Consider the following 25,702-nt stretch of genomic DNA (forward strand, 5'->3'; position numbering starts at 1 on the left):
ATAGTTGGAATAATATACGCAAGTATCTATGAAGTGTCAGGAAAGAGCCGATATACTTGACTTTTGTGATATACATGTACTGAATAGAGCAGGTCAAGCCATCTATTGTATATAACTGCTTTGGGATTTAATCAGTTTTTCTATCTGTGAATTATCCATGACCTGCTAATGATTTTTTTATATGAATGTGTGTGTTTTATGTAGTTCATCAAATACTCTTACAATCACATTAAGCTTGTAGAATTTTGCAAGTGCTCCTCTGAGTATAATTTGCAGAATGAGATATTCATGTTGGTTACCCGTCACACAAAATGTTTCTATCCTATTATTTTTTGACCTCATGTCTGCAAACAAGACCACTGGAATAACTGCATCTTTATAAAGAGGGTACTAGTTAAGAAGAAAAGCAAGTGTAGTGAATCTTAAAGCCTTTGCAGTCTGTCTTTTGTACTTCTGTACTGCAGGAGTAACATACATAGCACTATCTGCACAAGGAATTTAAGCTCTTTCTTGAGCAAGAAGGCATAAGCTAGATTTATGTGACACCTTCTCAGTACATAGACACTATAAGAAAGAGCTGCTTTGGTATCTTTCCTATCTGAGCATAGTAAAGCTCCTTGTGAAGCAAAATGGGCAGTCAGATTTTACAAAGATATTCTGTATTCAGTATTGCTATTTCTATAATCTTTATAATAGGACTTCTTTTGCCTAAATATAGAAATCAAATATAAGAGTTTCAAAAGACTTGAGCTGTCTCTCCTTTTTAAGGTCTCAGTGTGCATGTGGTTGTATTTCAAAATATTTTCATCACATCTGCAAAACATTATTTACTGAGCTTCTTAAGGAAATGGTGGTTTAAGACCTCTCTGTGCATCACTCTCTCCAATAACTTTTGAAGCTAGCCAGCCAAATTCTATCAGATGGGAAAGAAGGGTTGGAGTTTCAACATTCTTAACTCCCCACTTCCCCCACTCTGAATTGGTAAGTGGAATGCAAAGAGAAAAAGAGCTACCATCTCCAGGGAAAAAAAGCCTGGTAGCACTGACATGTTATACATCCTGTGTGGCAGCAGCTAACTTGCTGTCTTATGTGTGGTTTTATGTGTGTTTATTGTAAGAGTCGGGATTTGTTGTGATGTTCTGAGAATGCCCTGAAGGCATTGAGCTGTATCAGACTAGTCTTCGTTAGTTACACAGTTGATGGAGGTTTTGTTTGCTGTGTTCTGGTTTTAAAAGTCAAAATCCTCAAGTGTCCTTTTGAATACAGGAAGAAAGAAAAACCTCATGCTATTGCATGTTTCATGATAAAGCTAATTTCTGGTAACATCACTACTCTCCCAGTTGTGATTTCAAGTAAGGTGGATGAAATAAATATGTTGGCTAATGGAATATGACTCTAGAGGCCGCACAAATATTGGATACTTTGGAGACAGTGCTCAGATGTCTGGATGTATCCTCCCTGCTAATGCTTATCCTTTACTACCAATTTCCTCACATGGTACTTTAATATGGGATATTTCTAGGGGACATACGTACCTTCTTGTACTACTAGAAGAGCGTTAATGAGGTTAGGAAAATGACTTTTCATTTCTATTCAAGAAAGGAAAAAAAAAGATAGGAACTAACCTTTGTATTTATTTACATAGAACAAAATGTCACTTTAAGCAGATTTTTTTGAAGTAATCTGTTTAAGATTGGATAAACATCATTTGAAAAATATGAGCCTTCTGCAAAGAAAGAGAGCAGTCGGGAGTGAAGGCCACAGGCTGAAATTGAGTGAGTTCATGTGCTGTGAAATACAATCACTTTTGGCTTTTCTCGCCTTACCTTTCTATTTGGATTCTGCTGGCTTAAATTTGTATGAAAGTGTCAATCCAATCCTCACTTTTTGGGAGGGTGGTTTATTCCTAAGTACCAACACATTTCTGCAGGAGCAGTTTCTTGCTTTTTAAATAGAAGGGAAAGAATAAAGCTTTGTACAGTACCATGCACACAGATTCTTCCATGCAACAGCAGCTAGTACATTTTCTTCATTGAAAGATAATATATTAGATAAGGAAAAGTTATGAAAAAATTAGACAACTTTTTAAAAAATATTAAAAAAATTATAATGACTTTTAAAAGTAGGTGATTGATAAGGAACACAGAGAAATTCTAACTACTCAGAAATATCTTGGGGAACAGAAGCAGTGATAGCAGGGTTCTGTAGCAGTTTTATTTCTAAAAGTTTAATTTTCAGGACCGAAGTCTATTACAGAAGTGATATTTAAAATCATTACTGTTGGTTTACATTTAAGTGACAGCACATCTTCAAATCCTTCTCTGATGCAGGCATTAGGAAAAGGAATAATAGATGATAATAGCAACACCTTCTTTAATGATTTAACAACTACTAAGAGTAATGAGGAACAGTTGCTGTACTTGTGAGTTTGGCTTTTAAAAGATAGTGAAGTAGTTTTAGTAGGGTAAGAATGTATGGCATTTGGCAATATCCTACCTGTGTCATAAAATAAAGGTAATCAGACAGGTTTTGTTCTATTAAAATAGGGAACTTAAACAAAATATAAGTGTAAGGGATTCTTTGCTCACTACACTGGAGAATAAACAGTAATTCTGCCACATCCTTGAGGTATGTCAAATTGGAAAGCAAGTATATTAATAAGATGTCAGGATAGCTAATCTTGGATCCCAGGATCTAGAGGAGATCAAAGGAAGATGATCTTTATCTGAATGATGGAAGCCACATACTTTCCCAAGCATTTATGGAATTAGAAGTTTTATAGTTTACTTAGACATCATACTCTGAGGGAAAGGGTAGTAAACTTAAACAGCCTTCTGAGTTTAATCACTTTGTTGGGCTTTCTCTCAATGTTTGGTTAGTTTGTCACATACTGGCTTAGAGAATGCACAATATTGCTGCTGTGTTAAATGAAATAACATTATTCTGCTGGTTCTCTTGACCACCTGAGATTAACAAATCCATGTCCTCTTCGGATGAAAATACCTGCTTCAAAGCAACTCAGCAATCCTTAACAGACCCCTTTCTCACCTGCAATTGTTCTGCCAAACCATCTTTCTCACACTTATCCATGTATTATCTCTTTTACAGTCATATATTCTTGACAACATGATTGCTTGCAGTGACTGCTTCCACTGTGGGTAGTTCTGATAAAGAATATAAATATCTGCAAGGTACATACTGCAAACAGATCCTTGAGTAACTGATCTGTGATCCTGTGCATAGTGTGTGGGCAAGTTCAATTGCTCAAAAGTAATTTGAAATCACACAATGAGAACACCAAACTGCTTAACTAATAAGTAGAAAATGACAAATAAATTGTGTGCCTGAAATTCCACCCTCTTGCTCTTTTCCATGCTCAGACCTGTGAGCAGGCATCTCCACTTGCACCAGCTCCACTCTAAAGAAATATTTCCTAATGGTAGGCGTTTCTAAGCAGCTTCTCTAAGAAGTGAGCATGTGTCTGTTTCTAAAGCAGAGCTGGGTGGGAGTGATAGCTGTAGAGCTGCTGCTTTCCTTCATACGTATTCTCATTAGCCCCAGGAAAGTGATGTGAATCATACAGTATTTGGAGTGGGGATGCAATCTCAACAGCAATCTTAACTTTGCCCTTGAAGCTGATCCACTATGTAGAAAAGGATTCAATAGTCACAAGAAAGGAGATAGCCCAAGTAAGACCATGAATCACATAGTTTAAGCATTCCTGCAGAAGCAGCAGTATTAGCATCTACCCTCTGCTTACAGCAGCATTTGTGCAATTTACAGTCAACGGTCAGTGGCTGCAAGACAAACAACCCAAGGAAGAGGATTTGAGTTATTAAATGAAAGCTTACTGAATGCTGTTTTCACCATCTCTCTGCATTTTTTGGACAAAGGGGGAGTGTTTGTATCACTTGACATTAGCACTTTGCTGTAGGCCTTTAATTTAGCCAGCAAAATTATCTTAGCAAGGCTTCTGCAGTTGTCAGCAGAGAGACAGTCCTCCCGAATACAATTCAGAGCCTGTTTGCTTTTTGCTTTAAATTGCCATTTTCGTTGCCTGCTAGGGAAGCATTGCCACCTATTTTTTTGGGCCATATTAGGTACTTTCAGACCCTCACACAAATATCCAACTGGTGTGTTTTAACTGTACAGTGAAGGGCTGTACTGGATTATATTGCTTGCTTACTGGTTTGCCTTAAAAGTGTCAACACCTTGTGTCAAGCACCTGTCAGATTAAGAAGCAATAGTAATACCTTGCAAAAGAACATAGCTGGGAAATCCAATATGGAATATACCCCCACTCAAGGTACCTTCAAGTTAGGTAGGTGCTGAGTTAGGGGTTTCAGGACTGTAGTTTTGGATTTGGTATTTCTACCTTAATCCTGCAGTGGGAGCCCTAGGTTGCTTGAGCTGACTTTGTGTGCTCTGATGCTTTAAGTTGGCAATCTAAATTTTAATGCTAGGATGCTTGGACCCAAGTTACCCAAAACCAGTATCCTTTTATTTCCTTACCTGTTGTTTCATTGCTGCTGTTACAGATGTACATTATGGTGGGATAGGTCCTTCGGTTCTTGATCACACCCTGGGAAGTTAAGAGGTGAAGCTGCTGAGTTCTTTGTGCAGTGCTGTGCTGTTTGCTTTAAAATATTTTATCTTCTGCATGTGAAGCAAGCCAGACTGTTCAAACAAGGAAGGGAGAGGGAAAAAAAAGACCTTAGATTGAGCCTTGCTAAGAAACTCAGATAAATGAGTCTGTCACTAGAAAAGGACAAAATTAATAGGGAAAGACATTGGATTTTCAAGGTTCTCAGAGGGCATTAAAACAGTAGAAGTGAAAAATAATAAAATTATAAGAAGTGCTTGAGGATGTCTTTAAAATATTAATTGGGTGCTAAACATGAATGGCACATGCACAATACTTCCTCTCAATAGCAGTAACCTGAAACGACCACCTCCTGTCTCTGCCAGCTTTTAGAGCTCTCTTCCCCTTTGCAGCTCCTTTCCTTTGATACACTTCGACAGAAGAATCAATGCCTGTGGCTGCTTGCAGGGTGGCTTGGTAGCTGTAGACCCCCTATCAGTCTGTGATCTATTTTTTAAGAAATGGTATTTGTTCCTCTGAATGACATCCTGCTGGTGTTTGCTCAAACCTCTTGCCTGGCTGCTGGTTGTTCTGTAAGTCTAGAGCTCTCCTGTTGGTTTGGTGGAGACTCAGGTTGGTAACAACTGTGCTTTTACTCCCTTTTCATTCACCTGAAGCTCTTAGGGTCATACTTGCTCAAATGGCACAATGGAGTCTGATAGTAATGTCACTTAGCAGGTTATACCCACATGGCACTGAATTCATATTTGAAAAGGTCAAGAGACTGGGTTCACAGGCTGTATGCTAACGGATCTGGTAACTGCCTGGACCTCTTTGCTGGCTTCTTCAAGTTGAATGCTACATGACACGCCTCCTGCTCAGAGGTATAGAGTGGTGACAGACCCACCCAGGAAAAAAAAAATAGCTGCTTCCTTCCAGATGGTATTTTAACACAGGATAAATTGGGTTCAAAATAGAGTTGTAAGACTCAAAGGCAGAGTGTAAGCACAGTGAAACATCAGTTCTTTCCCCGTGAACCCTGCCCCAATTCTTTGGGACAGCAGGAGGGAGTGTTTCAGATCCAGGAGTTAGAAGGCACGAATTTTATTTGTTGAAGGCACACTGTAATTGAAGAGGGGCTTTTTAAATAATGCTTTGGGTTAAAACTGAAAATTGGGCTTAATACACTTTGTACTGCATATATCCTTAAATCATCCCTCATGCAAGACCTGAAGACTTGCATCTTGTAGAGAGAGTCTGCATCTCTTGAACTATATTTTCAACTAATTTTTAAAGGCTAAATACAGGAAAATAATTTGAATGGAATATAATACACCTTAAAACAAGAGATTTGGGGTGGGTTTTTTTTTTTTTTGTTGTATTACTAGGTTTTCAGGAAATAATAGATTATTTTAATTTACAAGAGCTGCAGAACTCAACAGACATTAATGGAAAGATGTTTCACCTAAAATAGTATTTTTTTCCATTAAAAATTAATTAGATTATGTTTATGTTGCTCTCACTGAAGGTTGTTTACTTGTGTAGTTAGTGCATTGGAATTGTGTAAATTCGTCTGGCAGTTTAGTCTGGTCAGAGACAGGGCTAATGCTACTAAATGAAAAATAGGATAAAATATCAGACAATATCATCAAGTGTGAAAGCCATGTTTGCAGTGTTTATTTCTGGACTACTTAGAAATACGCTAGCAAAGTATTATGTTACTCATAAAGCTACATTGTTTATTTTGTACTCACACATGGCTGAGGATGGGGAACTTCCGCAAGCCTTGATGTGGAATGGAAGTAAGAGGACTGTTATAACTGGCAAGGCATGACAGAACAGGAGGAAGAACTTTATAGGTGTCCAGAAGTAGTAGTACTACTGTTATAGTTTTAAGATGAAATTGAGCTATAGAGCAGGCAAACAGCTAAGTGTAGTGAACATATCACTATCTGTATGTGTTGAGTTATCCCCATTTACCTCAGCTATTTAGTTGTCTTTTAAGTGCAAAAATATTTCCTGATGGCAAATATTGGCACTGGCATGAGTACCACTGTGCCTGGGCTTGGTCTGTCCCCTGCCAGCTTGCAGTGCCACGGGTTAGCCCAAAATAAACTGCAGCTCCTTTCCTGTCCTTCCTGTAAGAGTGTGAAATTATTCCTGTATGCAGACCAAACAAAAAGCAATTAGCTTTGGACTGCTGTAAAACACTTACTAAAGCAACTTAACTTATAAATACTGCCACCCCACACCTCCCTCACCCCCCACAGACTTCTGCTGCTCCTGTTGAAACTTTTGATTCTGTCTCCATTTAGCAGGACAAGTACAAATTTCTCACCAATACTGTATTTAACAAAAAAGGGTGTTTGACACTGGATTTTTATTTTCCATAGAGAAGCGTGCCTACAAGCAGAGGATTAGTCATTTAAGCTTTCTGACTGCAATTTAAATTGCAAATGTAAACTATCAGAAGGAAACACCTGTAAGTATTAAATCATGCAAGTGCTGATTTTCAACCAAATCAATAATTTGTAACAGGACAATGAATTTGTACCATCCAATCAGAACAAAGAAAGACTATCTTCTTATTATCATAAAAGCAGTAAAAATACTTGCACAGCATTCTTTAACTAATTTGTCTTTCATTCTGCACCATAAAGATAACAAAGTGTGGTGTTCTCTAAGAATGTATTGTTTTATTCTGTATGTTTTTCATCACTATATTCTGGAGTATATTGTTTTTTAATTTGCTGATGGAAACCATCAATTAGAATTAGCTTGAGTGCTGTGGGAGGATAACGACAATAGATGTGAAGGCAACAGAATAATATCCACCATAAGTTAATGATGCATTTATTGTGCATGTCATTAACTTGGTGCAGGGCTTATTCTATGAGCAAATAACTTGTATCAAAACAAAAAACAGTTGTATCAAAAGCTGGGAGTGTAGGAGGATTGGGTTAGGGAACCATCAAATTTTAGTCACTCATATTAGAATGAAGGACTCTGCTTCTTTGATAAAAATCTGATTAAAAGAAACAATATTTTTCCAAGTGTCAACATTTTATGTACAGTGCAAAAATATTCTGACACTCATGTCATTTACTGAGTCTGTCTAACTCTCATAAAACTTTCTGTGGAAAAAAGTAACAAAAAAAGCTTAGACAAAGAGGAACTGCCTTATGCCTTCTATAACTTTTTAAAATACTTTCCATTCTGGAATTCCATAAGTCTATATATTGCGCATTTGTCATCATTTCCAATCTGGAAAAAAAATATCTTCCTTATTATGCATCCAAGCCTTCTAATGAAATTTACTCTGCTAAGGCTTTGATTATGCTGGTTTTCTACTTCTTAGAATCATAGAATCATAGAATAGTTAGGGTTGGAAAGGACCTCAAGATCATCAAGTTCCAACCCCCCTGCCATGGGCAGGGACACCTCACACTAAACCATCCCATCCAAGGCTTCATCCAACCTGGCCTTGAACACCGCCAGGGATGGAGCATTCACAACTTCCTTGGGCAACTCATTCCAGTGTCTCACCACCCTAACAGGAAAGAATTTCCTCCTTATATCCAATCTAAACTTCCCCTGTTTAAGTTTGAACCCATTACCCCTTGTCCTATCACTACAGTCCCTAATGAAGAGTCCCTCCCCAGCATCTTTGTAGGCCTCCTTCGGATACTGGAAGGCTGCTGTGAGGTCTCCATGCAGCCTTCTCTTCTCCAGGCTGAACAGCCCCAACTTTCTCAGCCTGTCTTCATACGGGAGGTGCTCCAGTCCCCTGATCATCCTCATAGCCCTCCTCTGGACTTGTTCCAACAGTTCCATGTCCTTTTTATGTTAAGGACACCAGAAGTGCACACAATACTCCAGGTGAGGTCTCACCAGAGCAGAGTAGAGGGGCAGGATCACCTCCTTCGACCTATTGGTCTCGCTCGGTTTGGTGCAGCCCAGGATACGGTTGGCTTTCAGGGCTGCGAGCGCACACTGAAGCCGGCCCATGTTCATTTTCTCATCGACCAGCACCCCCAAGTCCTTCTCTGCAGGGCCGCTCTGAATCTCTTCTCTGCCCAACCTGTAGCTGTGCCTGGGATTGCTCCGACCCAAGTGTACGACCTTGCACTTGTCGTAGTTGAACTTCATAAGGTTGGCATCAGCCCATCTCACACACGTGTCAAGGTCCCTCTGGATGGCATCCCGTCCCTCCAGCACATCAACCGGACCACACAGCTTGGTGTCATCGGCAAACTCGCTGAGGGTGCACTCAATCCCACTGTCCTGTCTTAAATCAAGACAGCCATCATAAAAACGGTGATACCTTCAGCTATAAGCAGAAATTGTCATCTGGATAAGGAAGGAGCCAGACTTCAAGTTACTATCACTGTAGTAGCTTAACAGTGATATTTTCATTAGTGCCAATATATCACTAGCAATAGTGAAAATTTGGTCTTTATCGAAGTCTGAAAAAAATATTTATGTGCCCACGTCAGTGTCTGCTCAAAGGTTTTTAGCTTGCGGACACACAGACAAATCCTGGACAGTTTTATCTCAGTAGGACAGGGAGGGGATATGGATTTTCCCACAAGAATGGGTGCAAACAGATATGTTTATTTTAATGTGAAAATGTGTTTAATATACATATGATACCTAGATAGGTATATTAGCTATTCTATGTTTATATATTAAAAAGCCTCAAATCTTAAGATTTTTGAACTTTGAATTTTCTTATTTTCTTTCAGTGCAGGAATCCAGAAAAGGACAAGAAAGTTCATTCTCTTGTTTGGTCTTTTTTTGCACAGAAATGGCCTTATCACCAGCGGAAAAGGTATTAACCAGCCACAATGTGTTCTCTGTGAGTCACTAGTACTGTGCAGTTCTGAATCCACTAATGTACTGTGATGTTCCTTAAGCTTCATGAAACAGGCAGAACTTTTGAAGATTTACCATCCAGTTGCAAAATTAAAAAAAAAAAAAAAAGCTGCGTAATTAAGTCAGCCAGGATGAATTTGAACAGTCAGATCGATGTAGAGCCCTTCCTGCCATCCACTGTACAGTAGGTATGTAATTTCTAATTAATATTTAAAACACAGTTCACTTGTACTTGGTATTTAACTTATAGCTTTAAGCAAAGTATGTAATCTAAAAGTAACATGAATTATTTCTCCATGAAAGGATCTGCTGCCTTAAAATTATGGAAAACAGGAAACACAAGCACAAAGGTTGCTTTGTTCTCTTTTTAAATAAAAATAAATATTTTAATCTCTTACTCTTTTCACTTCTGACTTCACGAAATTTCTATGTGAGACGAGCAGCAGAGTAATTGGGGCAGTAATAGTCTTTAAATTGAAACTTGTGAAACAGAAAGGCTGAAATCTGTAAGAATTCTATGCAGGCTGACAATTTCTGAGTGTTGCCTTTGAAATCCAACTGTTATGCCAGTACTCTGACTCAGTGATGAAGAAAATGATCTCACGGTTGAGAGTAATTTAATCAGGACTGTAAAATTTTAGTCTGGCTTACCCCAAAATAGTCTGCACTTTGTAAAGCCAGCTAACAAATTCCTTAATTAGAATTAGATTTATTTACTTATTCATTTTGAGTGTTGAATTGGAACTAATAATAAAGCATTAAAAAAAAAAAATCCCTAGGCCTATCCACATGTAAACACAATGTAATTATTTTAATAAAAGCAACAGAACAGAACCAACTTGGCAATGTATGCTATATTTATCCCTCTTGTCCGGAGGAAAAGAAAAAGTACCTCAGAAATATCTCTCCTGGCCATTCAGAAAGAACAAAATACAGGTTTGTATCACTTAAAAAAAAAACCAAATCGGAGCATGTATCATTTCACCCTCTTATCAGAACACATTTTAGCAGCACTGACTCTGTGGCTGGAGTATGAAGGATCTTGAACCACTCTGTGAATTATGTCTTGAAGTACTTCTGAGCTTATAGTTTTATCTCACAAACTATCTACTGTATAGATCTGAATGAAGAGGTTGGTTCTGGTTTGATTTGTTGGTGGTAGGAAGGGATATGCTATTTTGTGATTTTGTGCTGAGTATGCCCTAATAGCAGATGAACAATAAGGCTACTCAAAAAAAGGGGGGGGGGGCTTGTAAGCATTTTTTACTTTACCCTTGTTGTGGCTTCTCTGAAATTATTGTCTGTCTTGCCACTTTAGATCTTCTTGATGTAGGAATTCATCGAATCAGTCATATGGCTAGCCTTTTAGAAAGAGTATTAGGAGTTCTTAATGACCCATATATAGGGTCCTCTGTAAATTGTAGGAGATAGTCTTGAGAAGGAACTGTAAAAATGTAGGAACAAAAATTTTAACAATATGATCTAACCTTGCAAAATTGCTTTTAGGCTTTTGTTGGTTTATTGGTTGTTTTTTGTTTTAGGAAGTGTAATTAGGGGAGGAAAAATCCCCAACATGTAAATGTCGAGTTTTAAACTTTTAAAAACTGTGAAATATGAAAGGAAGTCTGTTTTGATAGTGGGCTGTGTAAAAGAAAGAGAATAAATAATGAGCTGTGTTTGAAGTGGCAGACTGGATTCAGTGTCTTTCATGGAATGACAGGCAGTGCTGACTTATTATTTGTTGACAGAGGAGGCCAGTGACATCTTTTCACAAACTGAAGCAACCTTGATTTAATCGTTAATAAAGCAGTGATAAATTTCTACCAATGCAAGATAATAACTTTTATTTTGAGCTTGGGCACATGCTAGTTAGAGCAAATGGCTACATGTTGAAAGAAAGACGGGGGACGGGGGGAGGCGGAAGCAACAAAATATTAGAAAACTAATCATCACCATCAGTGAATAGGTACTCTGAAGGCAGTGGGAAAAGATCCCGTACCAGCAGGTTCCTGTCACAGAAGACTGATACAATTTGTCCCCTCTTGAGACTTGAGAAATGTAATCACACATGGAAATCTCCTTTGTACAGGCAAGTCACATGGGTCTGAAGAGAAGAAAATAGAACAGAGAGAATGTGAATTTTCCTGGTCAGGTTGTGTGAATGATTAAGAGTTCATAGAAGTTTCTGTGATATTTGGTTTAAAATCAGGCTTCCTGCTTTACAAGAATTTATTTTCCTTGTTTGTTTGTTTCTGTCCGGTTGTTTAGGCTAGACACTGCTGAAAAAGAACTGTCATGTGCCGTGAACAAGATCACACTCATCCAGGCACCACGACGTGTTTTTGGGTGCCACCTGCTGGCTTTTTGTCTTTTAGCCGTACACAGACCCGGACGTTTTTCTGAAGATGGATCTTCTGTTGTGTCAGGTGCCAGTTCCTGAATGTAGCCTTAGAGAATACGCTTCTCATGCCTGTCAGCTGTCTTAGGGAGATGCAGACTGTAAGACAACAACTACATTTGTGTTCCAAGACTTTCCTGGTATCCATGTTTCACTGAATAAAACTCTGGGTACTGCTGCTCATCTGCTCATCTTTGCTCTTCTGTTCTATAGGGAATAAGAGGAATTAAAAAAAACCCCAAACCTCACCCCCTCCCCCCCCCCCAAAAAAAAAAAAACAACTCATGACAAATATACAGTGGGGTTCATTATCCTGAATAAGACCCGTTTACATTGAAAGCATGCTATCTGCATTGATGTGTGAAAGAGCTTTTGTGAACTCTGCTCAGTGTCTGAGTGTCACTAAGTAAAAATGCAGTAGAAGTCATGCCCCTGCTTACTGCTTCTCTAAAGGACTTTGCTTTCAGGATCCTACCCACCATTTACGCATATGCTCTATTCAAAAGAGGGGAGAATAGGCACTCCATAAAAACGCATTTTGTGGAAATCTAGGTATGCGATAACTATTTGACTGTAACTGCAGTTGGAACATCACAATTGGGATGTTGATAAAACAGAGATTATCCTTTGCAACGGTCTATTCTGAATAGACACTTTCTTCCACTGTGGGTGGGAAGTGCCATGTTGGAAAGTACTTGTTTATTCTCCCGATTCCCGTAGAGAGCAGGCAGGAGTAAAGTGACTGGTAACTCAAATCCGTGTAACTCCCACTGGATTTCTATTTACAAACTGCCAGAAGACAAGCTGTCTCTCCCAGTGGCATTCTCTGAGGAGGCCTCTGTGTTGTCTGTGACATTCATTACACACGTGCCTGCACAGCACCTGTCAGTCACTCTCACCCAGAGAGACACTCATCACTTCCTGAGACATTCCATGAGCTAGATGAACAAATTTTAAAATACAAAATGCTGGAACTGGGTGAGATGTATAACTGAGCAAGCACTGCTAATGTAGGCAAGTGTATAGTGCGATCTAGACTTCTCGTTCTGTGATTTTGTATTTTTGCAGTGCTTGTTCAGATGTCTCTGTTTTGAAATAGTATGAGAGGTACATTCCTTTGTTTTTCAGCACTGAGAATGGAAGGTGTGGTGTGCGGCTTTTCTTTTTTTGTTTTTGTTTTGTTGTTTTTTTTGCCCTGTCTTTATTTTTCTGGTTTGGTAACTAGAAACTTCAGGGGTTTGCCATTGCACTTGGGCCTGTGACCAGCCCCAAGGCATCCCCTCTGAGTCCTATGCTAGTTTTGACTAAAATTTTATCAAACTAGGGGTGTCTGGAGTGAAATGTTTCAGGGTCAGTTCACTGGCATTTTTTGATGAAATTTTCCAACAGTTAAAAACAAGTCTGGCTTACAGGGAGAGAGTTGTAATATATAATGAAAGAAATGGGAAAAAAAGAAAAATAAGTTCATAGCAATGAATAAATGAATATAAATGAGAAGTTAGGAATTGAAGACTTTTGTAAAAGAAGCAGAAGGACGCAAGGAGGAAACTACGGTCACTGGAATTAAGGACTTGAAAAAAAAATTTAAGGAGGAAAAAATCCCAGTGATGGTGTTAGCTTGTGGAAAAGGCTGAAATTGTGTGCAATATTGCAGGAAAAACAGAGGTAGTCAACATTACTGCTACATACTCAACCAGCTACTTTTCTCAGTTCTGTGCTAACCTGTCCCTCTTCTTAGTGAAAATAACTAGTTTCCTAGCTCAGTGGTGTTCAGTGATATCATCTGGGTGGATGTAGGAAGCATAAAAGAGAGTGCTACCAGAGCAATTGGTGATTAAGCTGAAGTAGATGGGAGTTAGCAGCATAAGAGGAGTTGTAAGGTGGTAAATAATTAGAGATGTGGAAATAAATTGCTCAGATAAAGATTTTGGATTGGCAAGGATTCATTTTAAGCAGACTGTTGTGTTTAAGTGCCAAATTGCTGCTGTCCCTTCAAATCCCTGGAGATCCTTAGCAGTCTTCACCCTGGGAAGCAAACTCCTTTGCCTTTTCTGGGCTCTCAGTGTCTGATTTCAACCCTTGCTATTCCCTGAGTAGGAGTCCCATCTATTGCTCCTTACTGTCTCACTTGCTGCCTTTCCCAGGCACGGCTTGTTACAGGCTTCTGTGTAAAAGTCAAAGTTAGTGGTGAACCAGAATGCTCTTGCTGCTTCTCTGTGGAAGAGAGTGGTAGCCATATGATGATGCTGAAGCTGAAATACCTTGTTTCAGCAATTAATGAGGATGAAAAAGGCTGCTAACCTTGAACCTTTTAAAATCAGAGTTTCTTTATAGTAGGTGTCCAAATGTTATAGAAAAGCTGTCTGGGGAGCTCAGTGGACCATTGCCATTGCTTTTCAATAAAACTGGAACTGGAAAATTCCAGAAGATAAGAAGAAATCTACTGTTGAGCCAATATTTTGAAAGGGTGAAAGAGGTTACAATGGTAATTATAGGCTTGTCAGACTGATGTCCATCTTAGGCAAAATAATGGCATGGCTGATAGAGGACTCAATTATAAAGAATGAAATAAGGGTAATAATAATTGTTAGACTTGTGGAACACAGATATTGCAAAGCTGATATGACACTCTTTTGAGGAGATTATAGTTTGGGTTGATAGATATAAGAGAGCTATTGATGTCAGAAGACTTTTTATGGCAAAAGGGGACTTGGGAGGGTAAAGAATTTTGATTATGCAGCTGAAACAATGCAAAGTCATCCCTGTACATGCCATATGAATGAAAAGTGGCTAAATGACGAGTAATCATCAAGATGGAACAGGTCTCATGGTCTTGATCAGGGATGGCCACATGGTGTTTAAGGGCTTGTCAGTGGTCTGGAATAAACATCATTGTTACTGACACAATGTGTGGATGGTGCAAAGACTGAGAGATCTGAACATAAAGAGTTTAGGTCACTGATACTGAGAGCAACGCGTTGTTTGTAAACAGGGTGTGAGAAAAGCACATTTGGATAGGGAACAAAGACACAAGGAGTGCTTATAGCACAACAGACTTCACAAAGTATGAAGGTAAAATGATTGACTTCTAACATACGGTGGATAATGAGACTTGTATAGTCCTTACAAGCTTAAACAGGAACACTGAGTGGGAATAGAACTACTTTTATCTCTGCAGGTGTTTGTAGGTTCCATTATTTTTGGAATACTAATAATTGTAGGTGACCACAAAGGTTTCCTTTCCTCTTACAATCTGGTGTTAGTATTAATCATGGATACTGTTGTTTCTATTCCAGTGACGAGTCAAGTTTTGCATGTTTAAATGTGCCACTTTTTTGACAGTCGGAACAAGTCTCAAAAACTACTCTAAGAGACACTTGCCCTGACTCCTTTTACCTGAGCAGAATTTGTCACTGTATCTTAGCTTCATTTTGCACAGAGAAGATTTTGTTGTGTTATTTTTTTTTGTCTGGTTGGTTGGCTGCGGGATTGTGGGTTGTTTTTTTTATTTCTTAGTCCACCTTGAACACAGAGAATTCTGTATTTGCATGAGGCAAAGTCAGGATGCTTTTTCTTTTCCACATTATCAAAAATATTTTAAGGGTATTCTGCAGTCATCAACTAGATGTAAGTAGGTCTACAGTTCCACCAGTCTTCGTGGTAATTCTGTCAAGTAGCATCAAGTTCCTCTTCATGATTTAAAAATACTCTTTTTATAAATTTGAAATAATATATTAAAAAAGATCTACTACTAGCTCCTCTATGGGATTAATATACTGGGTAATTTTCTGCATTCCATTTGATTTTTTATCCCTCATCTAAAAGCTTTCCTTCTTTGTAAAGCGTGTTGAGTTCTCCCAATGAGAAGATGGTCTCTGTTTGGCAATATTAAAATCAGAAATATTTTACCTGATGCTGTAGTATCAGTCTTAAAAGAATTTGCATTGTAGATAACATTCAAATACATTTTTCTTTGTAATAATAATGTATTTTCTATATTATTTGGAATTAGGATTCTGGGAGTATAGGGCTTGTAAGTGAGAGCTTCTAGAGTTTAAAACCCCAGTGAGTACATCAGACATCTTTAGAGAACTATAATTTCTGAGTATTTTGTCTGCACAATTGCTGATCTTTTTGATGAGTTCAATGTTTTGTTGTTGGGTACCACTAAACAGCAAGACTGCAGTCTTTCTCGGTGAAGCTGAATTCTGCTCCTTATTTTTATCAGCTAAGATAACTAGATATAAAATTAATAAAACTAGTCATATCGTACTAGACCTTCATTATTTATCTACTTTTTCAAATATTTAATGAATATGCTGGGTGTCTGTATTACATTTGTCTATCAAAAGCTGTAAGGGAAGTAGTCAAGCATTATGAATTCCAATTTGTATATGTCTGTTCTGGTATTTTCTCATTTTATCAGTTGTTTTGTTCATTCTGAACTTATTATCTATAAATATCTGAAAATGTCTCTCCCTGTAATGAAGAATTGTTTATTTCCTATTTTTGTTTATTGTTTGGCAGTTCAATTTAGAGATACTACACTGTAGATTGCCACAGCTCTTCCTTTTCTCTTCCACTCATTAGCAGGGAGTCTTTAATCTCTTCTTTCTCTGCTTTTCTTAATAATCACAATATCTCACTTTCCCAGTGGGGCTCAGTCTAAGATTGAGTAGAAAATTAGGCTCACATCAGGCAGGCTGAGCTTATAATAATGCTGAAGAAGTAATATAACATTAAAAATGAGATATTTCTGCTCTACATATGGTTTTAATTATTGTAACCTCTAAAATCTAATTCAAAAAAATACACTAATGAATTGAGGTGGAGTGGAAAAATCTGCTTTATCTTCTAAAACAGAACCATTCCAGTCCAAACATGCTTTAAATTATCTATTATGTTTAAAAGTATAATAAGAATTGTTTATTGAATGAGTCCATGAAACTCCTTATTAATGTGGCTTTTTTTTTTCTAATGTATCTTTATATTCATATTTAGACTCAAAAGTATTTTGAGTATTGCAGTTATTTGGACACTAAACTCATCACCAATTTTTTTTTCCTTATTTTTTTTTTGTCTTGGATTTACTGGTTTAGTGAATATAATTAAAAATCTAAAACCTCATATTAACTGTTTTCTCTGAAGTACAATGAAATGTACAGTCTTCATATGTTTCTATTATCATTTAGTTTCTAGAATACCATCTCAGTTTGCCACCAGATTTAATGTAACTTTGGAATTAAAACATATCTTTAACCAAATGTCAATTCAATTTACTCGTGTTGTACTTTTGAAGTATTTGCACAGATTTGTCTTGTAATTGAGTATGGTCAAAATATGAAACAATATTTAAGTTAATTGTGAAGATAATTAAACATATTGTGTTATTCTATTTTAAAATAGTTTTGTAAGTATCTGTAAAATAATATACACTACAGATTCTGCAAGATTGATTCTTTTTTTCTACAGCAGTCTTTGACAGTAAACTGTCAAATATGAGATGATTAACAAGACTTTACAGGCAGTTAGAATCATAGAATACTTAGGGTTGGAAAAGACCTTAAGATCATCCAGTTCCAATCCCCCTGACATGGGCAGGGGCACTTCACACTAAACCATGCCACCCAAGGCTCTGTCCCACCTGGCCTTGAACACCACCAGGGATGGAGCATTCACAACTTCCTTGGGCAACCCATTCCAGTGCCTCACCACCCTTACAGTAAAGAATTTTTTCCTTATATCCAATTTAAACTTCCCCTGTTTAAGTTTTAACCCATTACCCCTTGTGCTAGCACTACAGTCCCTAATGAAAAGTCCCTCTCCATCATCCTTGTAGGCCCCCTTCAGATACTGGAAGCTCAGTTCAGTTCAGTTCAGCCACACAGTTCAGGCTAGAGTGATGAGCACACTCTTGCAGAGCACTGGTTGTAAGCCTCCAGCTGGGTACTGTGATGCATATTCAGGACAAAGCTGATTTGTACACCCAGGTTAGAGCAGCAGCACTAGAGGCATACACATAGTTAACTGGCCAACACTGAAGATTGGTCAGGTTCAAATTTGCCTAAGGTCAGTTAAAAACATCCTTTTTCAATTCAGGCCTTTGATCAGGGCCAGTGATGTTAGAATTTCTTTGTATCCTACAAGCAATCTAAAACATGCTCTTGAGGAGTTACTTTTCTTCATACTGGTTGAGGATTTTGCCAATATATAATTGTGCTTGCATATATAGGTGTTTTTTTCCTGTTCTGTTTTTGTTCTCAAAACCTCTACATGGCAAGCAAACAGTATTTTCTACATTTTAGAGAGGCACTAGAAGTTTAAAGGCTGGATCGACAAAGATATTTAGGGTGTATTTTTATTCAAGTAGTGTTTATCTCCCAAGCTTTCTTGGGTGAACAGCGTTTACATACGTAAATATCTTGGTGCCCCTGAGCCATAGTGATTTACCTTTAGGCACAGGAGAGAGATTTTCAGAAATCCCCAAGCTGAGCTTGGCTGTTGCTGTATCGTAGGTCAGCCCTGATAACCACCTGATTCCCACTGTTGCTCTGAACCTAATCTTGATATGAGATACGTGGTTTTTTTCATATGCTGCTGGCTGGCTTAGTTGAATGCATAAATAAGACATGTTTAGACTGAAATCCATTTCTGAGATAAGACATGAAACATAATACTGTGTTTGGATATGCCTTTTTATTTCTTGATTATTTTGTAACCAAGAATAGATGTCCAAACAGAATTTAAAACTCACAAGTATAGCTGGCTTGAGAAGACAATAGCTCAACACTGAAGAGTGTGCTGTCCTAGTTCTCTGCAGTTACATATTTGCAATATTACATATTGGGAAAATGACAGGACTGGGTGATTCTCATATTTGAAACAGAGATAATTCTGAGTATACTTCCATTACTCTGATGCAATTCTGCCTTCATTAAGAAAAAGAGTGAAATTCTTCTGCCTTCGTCTGCTAGAAAGATGCTATATGATTGCTGCCTTTACTTGCTGGTGATCTTTGAACAGTCCTGATTTCAATTCTTTTTTAGGGGGCCAGCATGAAAACTGTCTGATTGCTTATCTGCTAATCCGTCCCCAGCAACTTTTGAACCGGCTGTTCAGCTTCGTCTAAATTTGAAGGAAGATAGGAATCTTGAAGTTGCAAGTTTTATAAAAACCCAAGGCAGAAGAGAGAAAGCAAAATGTTTGTGCTCTGAGAGAAAGGCAGGAAAGTCAGCTGTTATGTATTCTGGTTGCAGTCAGCAGGCCAGACAGCATGAAAATAACTTACTAGTGGCTCTATATGCTATCTGTTGGCCAGTGGAAGAGTCACAGGGATGCTTGGAAAGATAGTGGGGTAAGGGAAGAGGTCAGACAGGACATGGCGTTATGTCTCAGAAGTTCTCTGCAAATACTAAGCATGATAGTATGGTAACAATCAAACTATTTAAATGATAGTGACACACATCTTTATAGTGAAAATGGAAAATATAATTCTGTGAAGAGGTCTTGGTGTGTGAAGGAGAAATGCTGTTCAAAAGTTTGTCATTTTAGACTACAGAAACAAAAATTGGTGAAGCTAGCTTCAAGAGGGATTATTTTGCAATAACTGCTGGGTTTTGGGGGTGGGGCTGTGAGAATGTGTATACTGATACAGTAATGCAGTCTGAACATCGGGCTGCTGCATAATTCACACCGCTCTTTAAAGCCTCTTTCATGTTAATGGAGCTTTTCGCATCTTTCTGCTGCAGGGTTTGTGATATTTTCCTATAAAGCACTTTTTTATCTTTTTTTCTCTCTCTTTTTTTTTTTTTTTTTTTGTAAATAGAGAAAAAGGATCTCTACATAAAAAAATTAAGTGGAAATATTTTTTTTTGTGTACTATTTATTGAAATATAGGTAGGATAGCTGAGTAGAAGTTTTTTTCTGTGTGATAGAATGATATGTTCTGGCCTCTGCATTAGTATGGTCTGTTCCTGCGAGTCTGGTTCCTGAGCAAATGCTAGGAGCATACTGCATAGGTAGAAGGACCTTTTTGACATCTGATCTGACTTTTATATCTTTCATAACTGGATATGCACTTCTATGCTTTCCTTGCAATGTCAGAAAAGTTGTGCAGATTTATTCCAAATTTCATCTTTAGTAAAATGCCTTTTATGTCATGTTCCCAGTAGGAAAAGCTGTTTGGTGTATCATCAGTTTCCTTTTACACCTGAGTAAAACATGTATTCTACAGCTGGTGGAGATTTGAAATCTCTGGAGGTTATGTCTTGGAAATGAAGGGAGAAGAAAGGAATTATAATGGAAAAGTAGTGTCATGAATTCTCAGTTTAATACACACAATAGCACAGTATGATACAGACAGAATTTGTTTGGGTAACTCACAGATGTTACACTCTGGTGTAACCTTGTGTGGGAGATGATGTAAATTTTCTCTAATACTGACAATTTAAGTGTAATATTTGAGTATTTGAAAATTTTTTCCATCCTATTGTGAACTGGGAAGCGGTAAGGATTATTGTGGTAAAGTTAACTGTAACTGTCTATGAGAAACGGTGAACTTTTTTCAGTGGCTACTACAGTTGATGCAGTAGGAAGAAAGTTTGCAATTCATACATATGGAGGAGAACAAAGAACTACATGAGACTGAAAGGGAACTGGGGCAGATTAATTAGGTCCCTGAGCAGCCAGTCAGGGACTCCTGAGCTCTCTGGTGTGCTTATCCTCACACTGTCTTCAGAGTCTGGAGTTTGCAGATGCACTGAGCAGTGGCCCAGCTCTGCTCCTTTTACACTACGTGATAAAACTTCCAGTTGAAGCAAAGTTAGACCAATACCAAACGTACCTGAAAATCCATCCAAAGTGTTCATCAGTGGTTACTCTGGAATGTGAATAATGAAAAATATTTGTTGCTAAGGGTACAAAACACATTTCTCAAGACATTTCTAGCTGTTGTTCTTCACCAGTTCAGCATATAAATACATTTATTTTAATACAACAGTCTTGTCTAATACTTGAAATTCAACACAGTAAAATGTTATATATATTGTTCTGCCTGCATTTGCTTGTGAAAGTGCATACATATCATAGATAAAAAATAAAATATTAATTATTTTTAAATGCATGCAATTTTCCACCTGGGGCCTGAAAGAGAGAAAAATGCTACTCATGTTGCTTTAATGCACTAATAGAAAGGCACTCCAGTATCACACTGACAGGAGAGGTATGAAAGCCTGATTAGAATATTTATAACTGGTAGCTTATAAGCAATCCAGACAAGAGAACATGTCTTTAGATTTTTGTAATGTATTACATACATTCACAGTACTGTATTAATGGTTACTGCTTAGAATATATTCCTTAAAATATGATACTTGTTAATTTACAATATATAGCATAGCTATGGATTAATTATTATCATCTTTTTTTTCTTCCAACTGTCTGTGTAACTGATTCCATGGTTATCTATTATTAAAGAAGTAAGAAATGAACATTTCAGCTTTCTTAAAAAACTTCAGCTGCCCTAGTGGAAATATATTCTTATATTTAGGCTCTGAATTTAAGCTAGTGTTAGGAGTGTGTTTATTCCTATGCATTATTCTGTGATGTTGCATACAATAATTTGGTGATAATGATGGTGTACCTGGAAATGTAACAGCAATCTTTCAATAAACCTGCTTGTATGGCAAGACATTATCATTTAATTTGAAGCAAATGTGCCTGGTAGCTTTCAGTTCATGTTGGTTCAAGTATGTTAGAGACAGTTCCACGAAATCAAGGTCTGGGGGTTCCAAAGGTCACAGTTTCATGATCAAAGTCTGTCTTTTTAAAGAGACAAAGTAAAACCTAGGACTGTTTCCAAGTCAGTCTTACTTTGTGTTACTTTTAGTGTAAATCCTAAAACCTGCTACATATTCATGAGCTCTGAGGGCAGGAACCTTGACAGATATGCAGTAAGTAGCTAGGCTTGCTTTGCAGAAGTACTTAATTTTTAGAGTGATATCTCGCATCTTGTGGCATTACAAAAGAATGATTCCCCTTCATGTTGGGAAACAGTCAGCTAGGGGACAATCCAGTAAGGAAAATTAGAGTTAACTATGTCTGTGGTCCAGAATCCAGAGTCTTTGGCACCAGAAGAACATCAAGCTTCTGTTAATTAGTAGGTAGGTCATAACACACTCTTCCCTGGTTTGGGTGGGCTGAACACTAGTAGAAAGTATAATTAGATTTATTAAGCAGCCTATTACATATTTCTAGGAGAAAATTGCCTGAACCACCTGAGGTCCATCACCATTCTGGTTGTACCACTATATCTTAAAATAATGTCATTTACATGCTAATTTTCATGCTGTGTCCTGCATAATCCAGTGGGTAGGATTCTCTGTATGAGTGAATAGCTTCTGGTTTGTAATCTCCTCTGCTCTGTTGGTTCACACCAGTGACTAGAGATATTCAAAACTGTCAGTAGGCCTACCAATAGCAGTCAGGGTATTTATTTTCTACTTGTAGCTTTGAAGAAATCCATCCTTTGAACAATATGCTACTCATTATGCTAGTGGGTAAGGGGACGAAGCAATTTTGTTGAGACCTTAATCAGTAAAGTTTATTTGGGGATTTCGATGAGGCGTTTAAGAGATTACCAACAGGTAATAGTTTCTTGAGCAAGGGTTAGATCACAGTATGTATAAATAAGGTTGGCATTTTGCCCTTTTGGAAGAAGGCCATAACATTAACAAGATTAAAAATCTAATAAACATTAAAAGTACGCATGGAGTCAGTGCAGACAAGACAATATATCACACCTTTAGGCATTGTCCACATACAAAAGCTGCACCTGTCTAATTGAACTCACATTTAAATAAATCAATTTAGTTACAATCCAAACCCTCATATAGCTACTCCTAAATTGTTTTACTAAAGGCTTATATTGATTTACCTTAAGTAGATTTCTTACTGACTTAAGCTAAATCACAAAAAACTGTTGCACACCAGTTTAAAAGTGCCCACATGGGTTTGTACTGTTTAATTAAATGGACCTGCAAAATAATTTTTAGTGACAACAGTGCAAGTTTTGTGTTTAGACTTGCTACAAGTAACTGACAAGTTTCATGTGCATTTACTTTCTCTTGGCTTTTATCATAAAAGATTTGTTTTCATCACCGCAATTTAAAAATGTTTATTGTCTTACTCTCTGTACCTGAACACTTTCTAATGTTTAAACCTTTTGCTGCTAATCTGTAAGTGTTGTGTGGTGTGCTAGTTATACAATCAGTCATGTGCAGTGTCTTAAAAAAACCCAAACCTTTAACAACCTAAGTATTTCTTAGTGGTCAGACTAATGTATCAGGATCATAAAAAAAGCACAATCCTAAACTTCATTTACTCTAAAAAATTAGTTTGACTCTAAAACACACTAGGCAACCAAGAGAAACACACATGTACAGTAAAGAGATTAGGTTGCATGCCTTAAAGCCACAAATTTTCTTCCTTAAGTCACAGGAACAAATTTTCTCCCCTATTCTTTCTTTATTGTTCAAGGTTGTGTCAGCTAAACTTGTTCTTTCAGGCTGTGCACAGGAATTAGTGCTTTTGAATAGCTCCTGGCTTGGTTTGCCACCTTGGAAAGCAGCTGCTTGGAATCCTTCTTGATGGGTTTAATTTAGTGCAGTGGGTCACTTCATTAAAGTAAATGCCAGAGGCTGGCATGAAGGTTGTGCTTTGTACTGGTCCTCTCCTTGAAACCCATTCTCTGTAGCAGTTGGACCCAGAGTTTACTCCCAGGCATATAGGGAAGTTTCACTGAAGGGGAATTCTGTATCCTGATGGAGTTTGTGGTATCAAATGTCCTGTTGGGTCATGGATTTTAGTTTTGAAGTTTCTCTTTGAATGAGTTGTAGGTCTCTCTTGAGAATCAGGGCTGTGAACTGTAAAATATTTTGGGTAGAAAAATAAGGGAAAAGAGTATGCAGGCTTTGTGAATTATGCAAAGTTTTGTGCATCTTTTTTGAATAGATGGGCCATTTACACTGGATCAACAGCAATTACCTAATTCATTCACATGAAGCTGCATAGCAGTGACATTTCAAAGGCTGCTGTTGGAAGCATTGGATGGTATAATCGTTATCTGTAAGGTAATTTGTCACTGGTGAAGGAATACTTTTTTCTTAATTGAAAGCAAATAGCCAAAGTTTGCTGCAATGTAAATAACAGTACCCATTGAAATGCCACTTGTTTTAATGGAGAGCCCTCTAATGAGTGTTTTACTCTTCACTGTGTTTTCATAGAATCATTTAGGTTGGAAAAGTCCTTCAAGATTATCAAGCCCAACTGTAAACACAACGTCACCAAGTCCACCAATAAGCAATCTCCCTAAGTGTGACATCTACATGTCTTTTAAATACTTCCAGGGATGGTAACTCGGCCACTTTCCTGGACAGCCTGTTCCAATGTTTGACACCACTTTTGGTGAACAAATTTTGCCTAATGTCCAGTCTAAACCTCCCCTGGCACAACTTGAGACCATTTCCTCTCATCCTGATCGCTTTGTGGAGTGAATAGAGCCAGCTGGTTTTGAACACAAAGGGGTTCAATTTATAACTTTTATGTACCAAATGCTCACCTTGAATCATAGAATCATAGAATAGTTAGGGTTGGAAAGGACCTTAAGATCATCGAGCTCCAATCCCCCTGCCATGGGCAGGGACACCTCACACTAAACCATGTCACCCAAAGCTCTGTCCAACCTGGCCTTGAACACCACCAGGGATGGAGCATTCACAACTTCCTTGGGCAACTCATTCTAGTGCCTCACCACCCTTACAGTAAAGAATTTCTTCCTTATATCCAATCTAAACTTCCCCTGTTTAAGTTTTAACCCATTACCCCTTGTCCTACTGCTACAGTCCCTGATGAAGAGTCCCTCCCCAGCATCCTTGTAGGCACCCTCCAGATACTGGAAGGCTGCTATGAGGTCTCCACACAGCCTTCTCTTCTCCAGGCTAAACAGCCCCAACTTTCTCAGCCTGTCTTCATACGGGAGGTGCTCCAGTCCCCTGATCATCCTCATAGCCCTCCTCTGGACTTGTTCCAACAGTTCCATGTCCTTTTTATGTTGAAGACACCAGAACTGCACACAATACTCCAGGTGAGGTCTCATGAGAGCAGAGTAGATGGGCAGGATCACCTCCCTTGACCTGCTGGTCACGCTCCTTTTGATTCAGCCCAGGATATGTTTGGCTTTCTGGGCTGCAAGTGCACACTGCCAGCTCATGTTCATTTTCTCATCAACCAGCACCCCCAAGTCCTTCTCTGCAGGGCTGCTCTGTAGCTGTGCCTGGGATAAATTAAATGTGAGAAAAGCTCTTTCTTTCACATGATGAAACAAAAAGAAATAAAAAAGGAATAAAATGGCAACAAAATTTCAAAGTGCACTATAATTCTTAGGCTGAGTATAATTATGTGATGAACAATTGCTAGCAATTAAAAAAATATGTCTTTTAGTTTTAAGTGTGGACATTGGTTTTGCTCTACAAGAGTCAAGATTACCTGTACGGAAAGTAGACCTTGTTAGTATAGTTAGCTATTTATAACTAGAGTGTGGATAGGAAGTATTTTACCCATACAACAAGCAATTGTAAAATTCACATCTATTTGTTTCCTGTATGAGTTTGTGTTGGAAATCTTACCCTTCCCACCCTTCCTTTCCCCCAGTAAATCATAGCTTTGTTATACCATTGTACTCAGTAGTTTGCTAATTCTTTAAGACAGTTGTTCCACCAGAAATACAGAAGAAATTTCAAATCATTCCTGCTTGCCCTCTTTTCTAAAACAGATACTTGAATACAGGTGTC

General features: G+C 38.0%; 1 protein-coding gene across 11 annotated transcripts in view; it reads left to right on the plus strand.

Moving 5' to 3' along the window:
- The window catches only part of LOC136007268 (uncharacterized), a 161,253-nt gene that overhangs the window by 126,559 nt on the left and 8,992 nt on the right, over positions 1-25,702 (plus strand). For 3 of the 11 annotated variants that reach the window (XM_065665181.1, XM_065665186.1, XM_065665188.1), the window contains 3 exons: positions 6,976-7,064; positions 9,328-9,645; positions 11,726-11,980. The gene's annotated coding sequence lies outside the window, so the exon portion shown is untranslated. Of the gene's footprint in view, positions 1-6,975; positions 7,065-9,327; positions 9,646-11,725; positions 11,981-25,702 lie in introns of those variants that run through there. The other 8 variants (XM_065665182.1, XM_065665189.1, XM_065665183.1 and 5 more) reach the window with 7 other exon arrangements.

Source organism: Lathamus discolor, chromosome 1 (assembly GCF_037157495.1).
Source record: "Lathamus discolor isolate bLatDis1 chromosome 1, bLatDis1.hap1, whole genome shotgun sequence".
Classification (NCBI taxonomy): domain Eukaryota; kingdom Metazoa; phylum Chordata; class Aves; order Psittaciformes; family Psittacidae; genus Lathamus; species Lathamus discolor.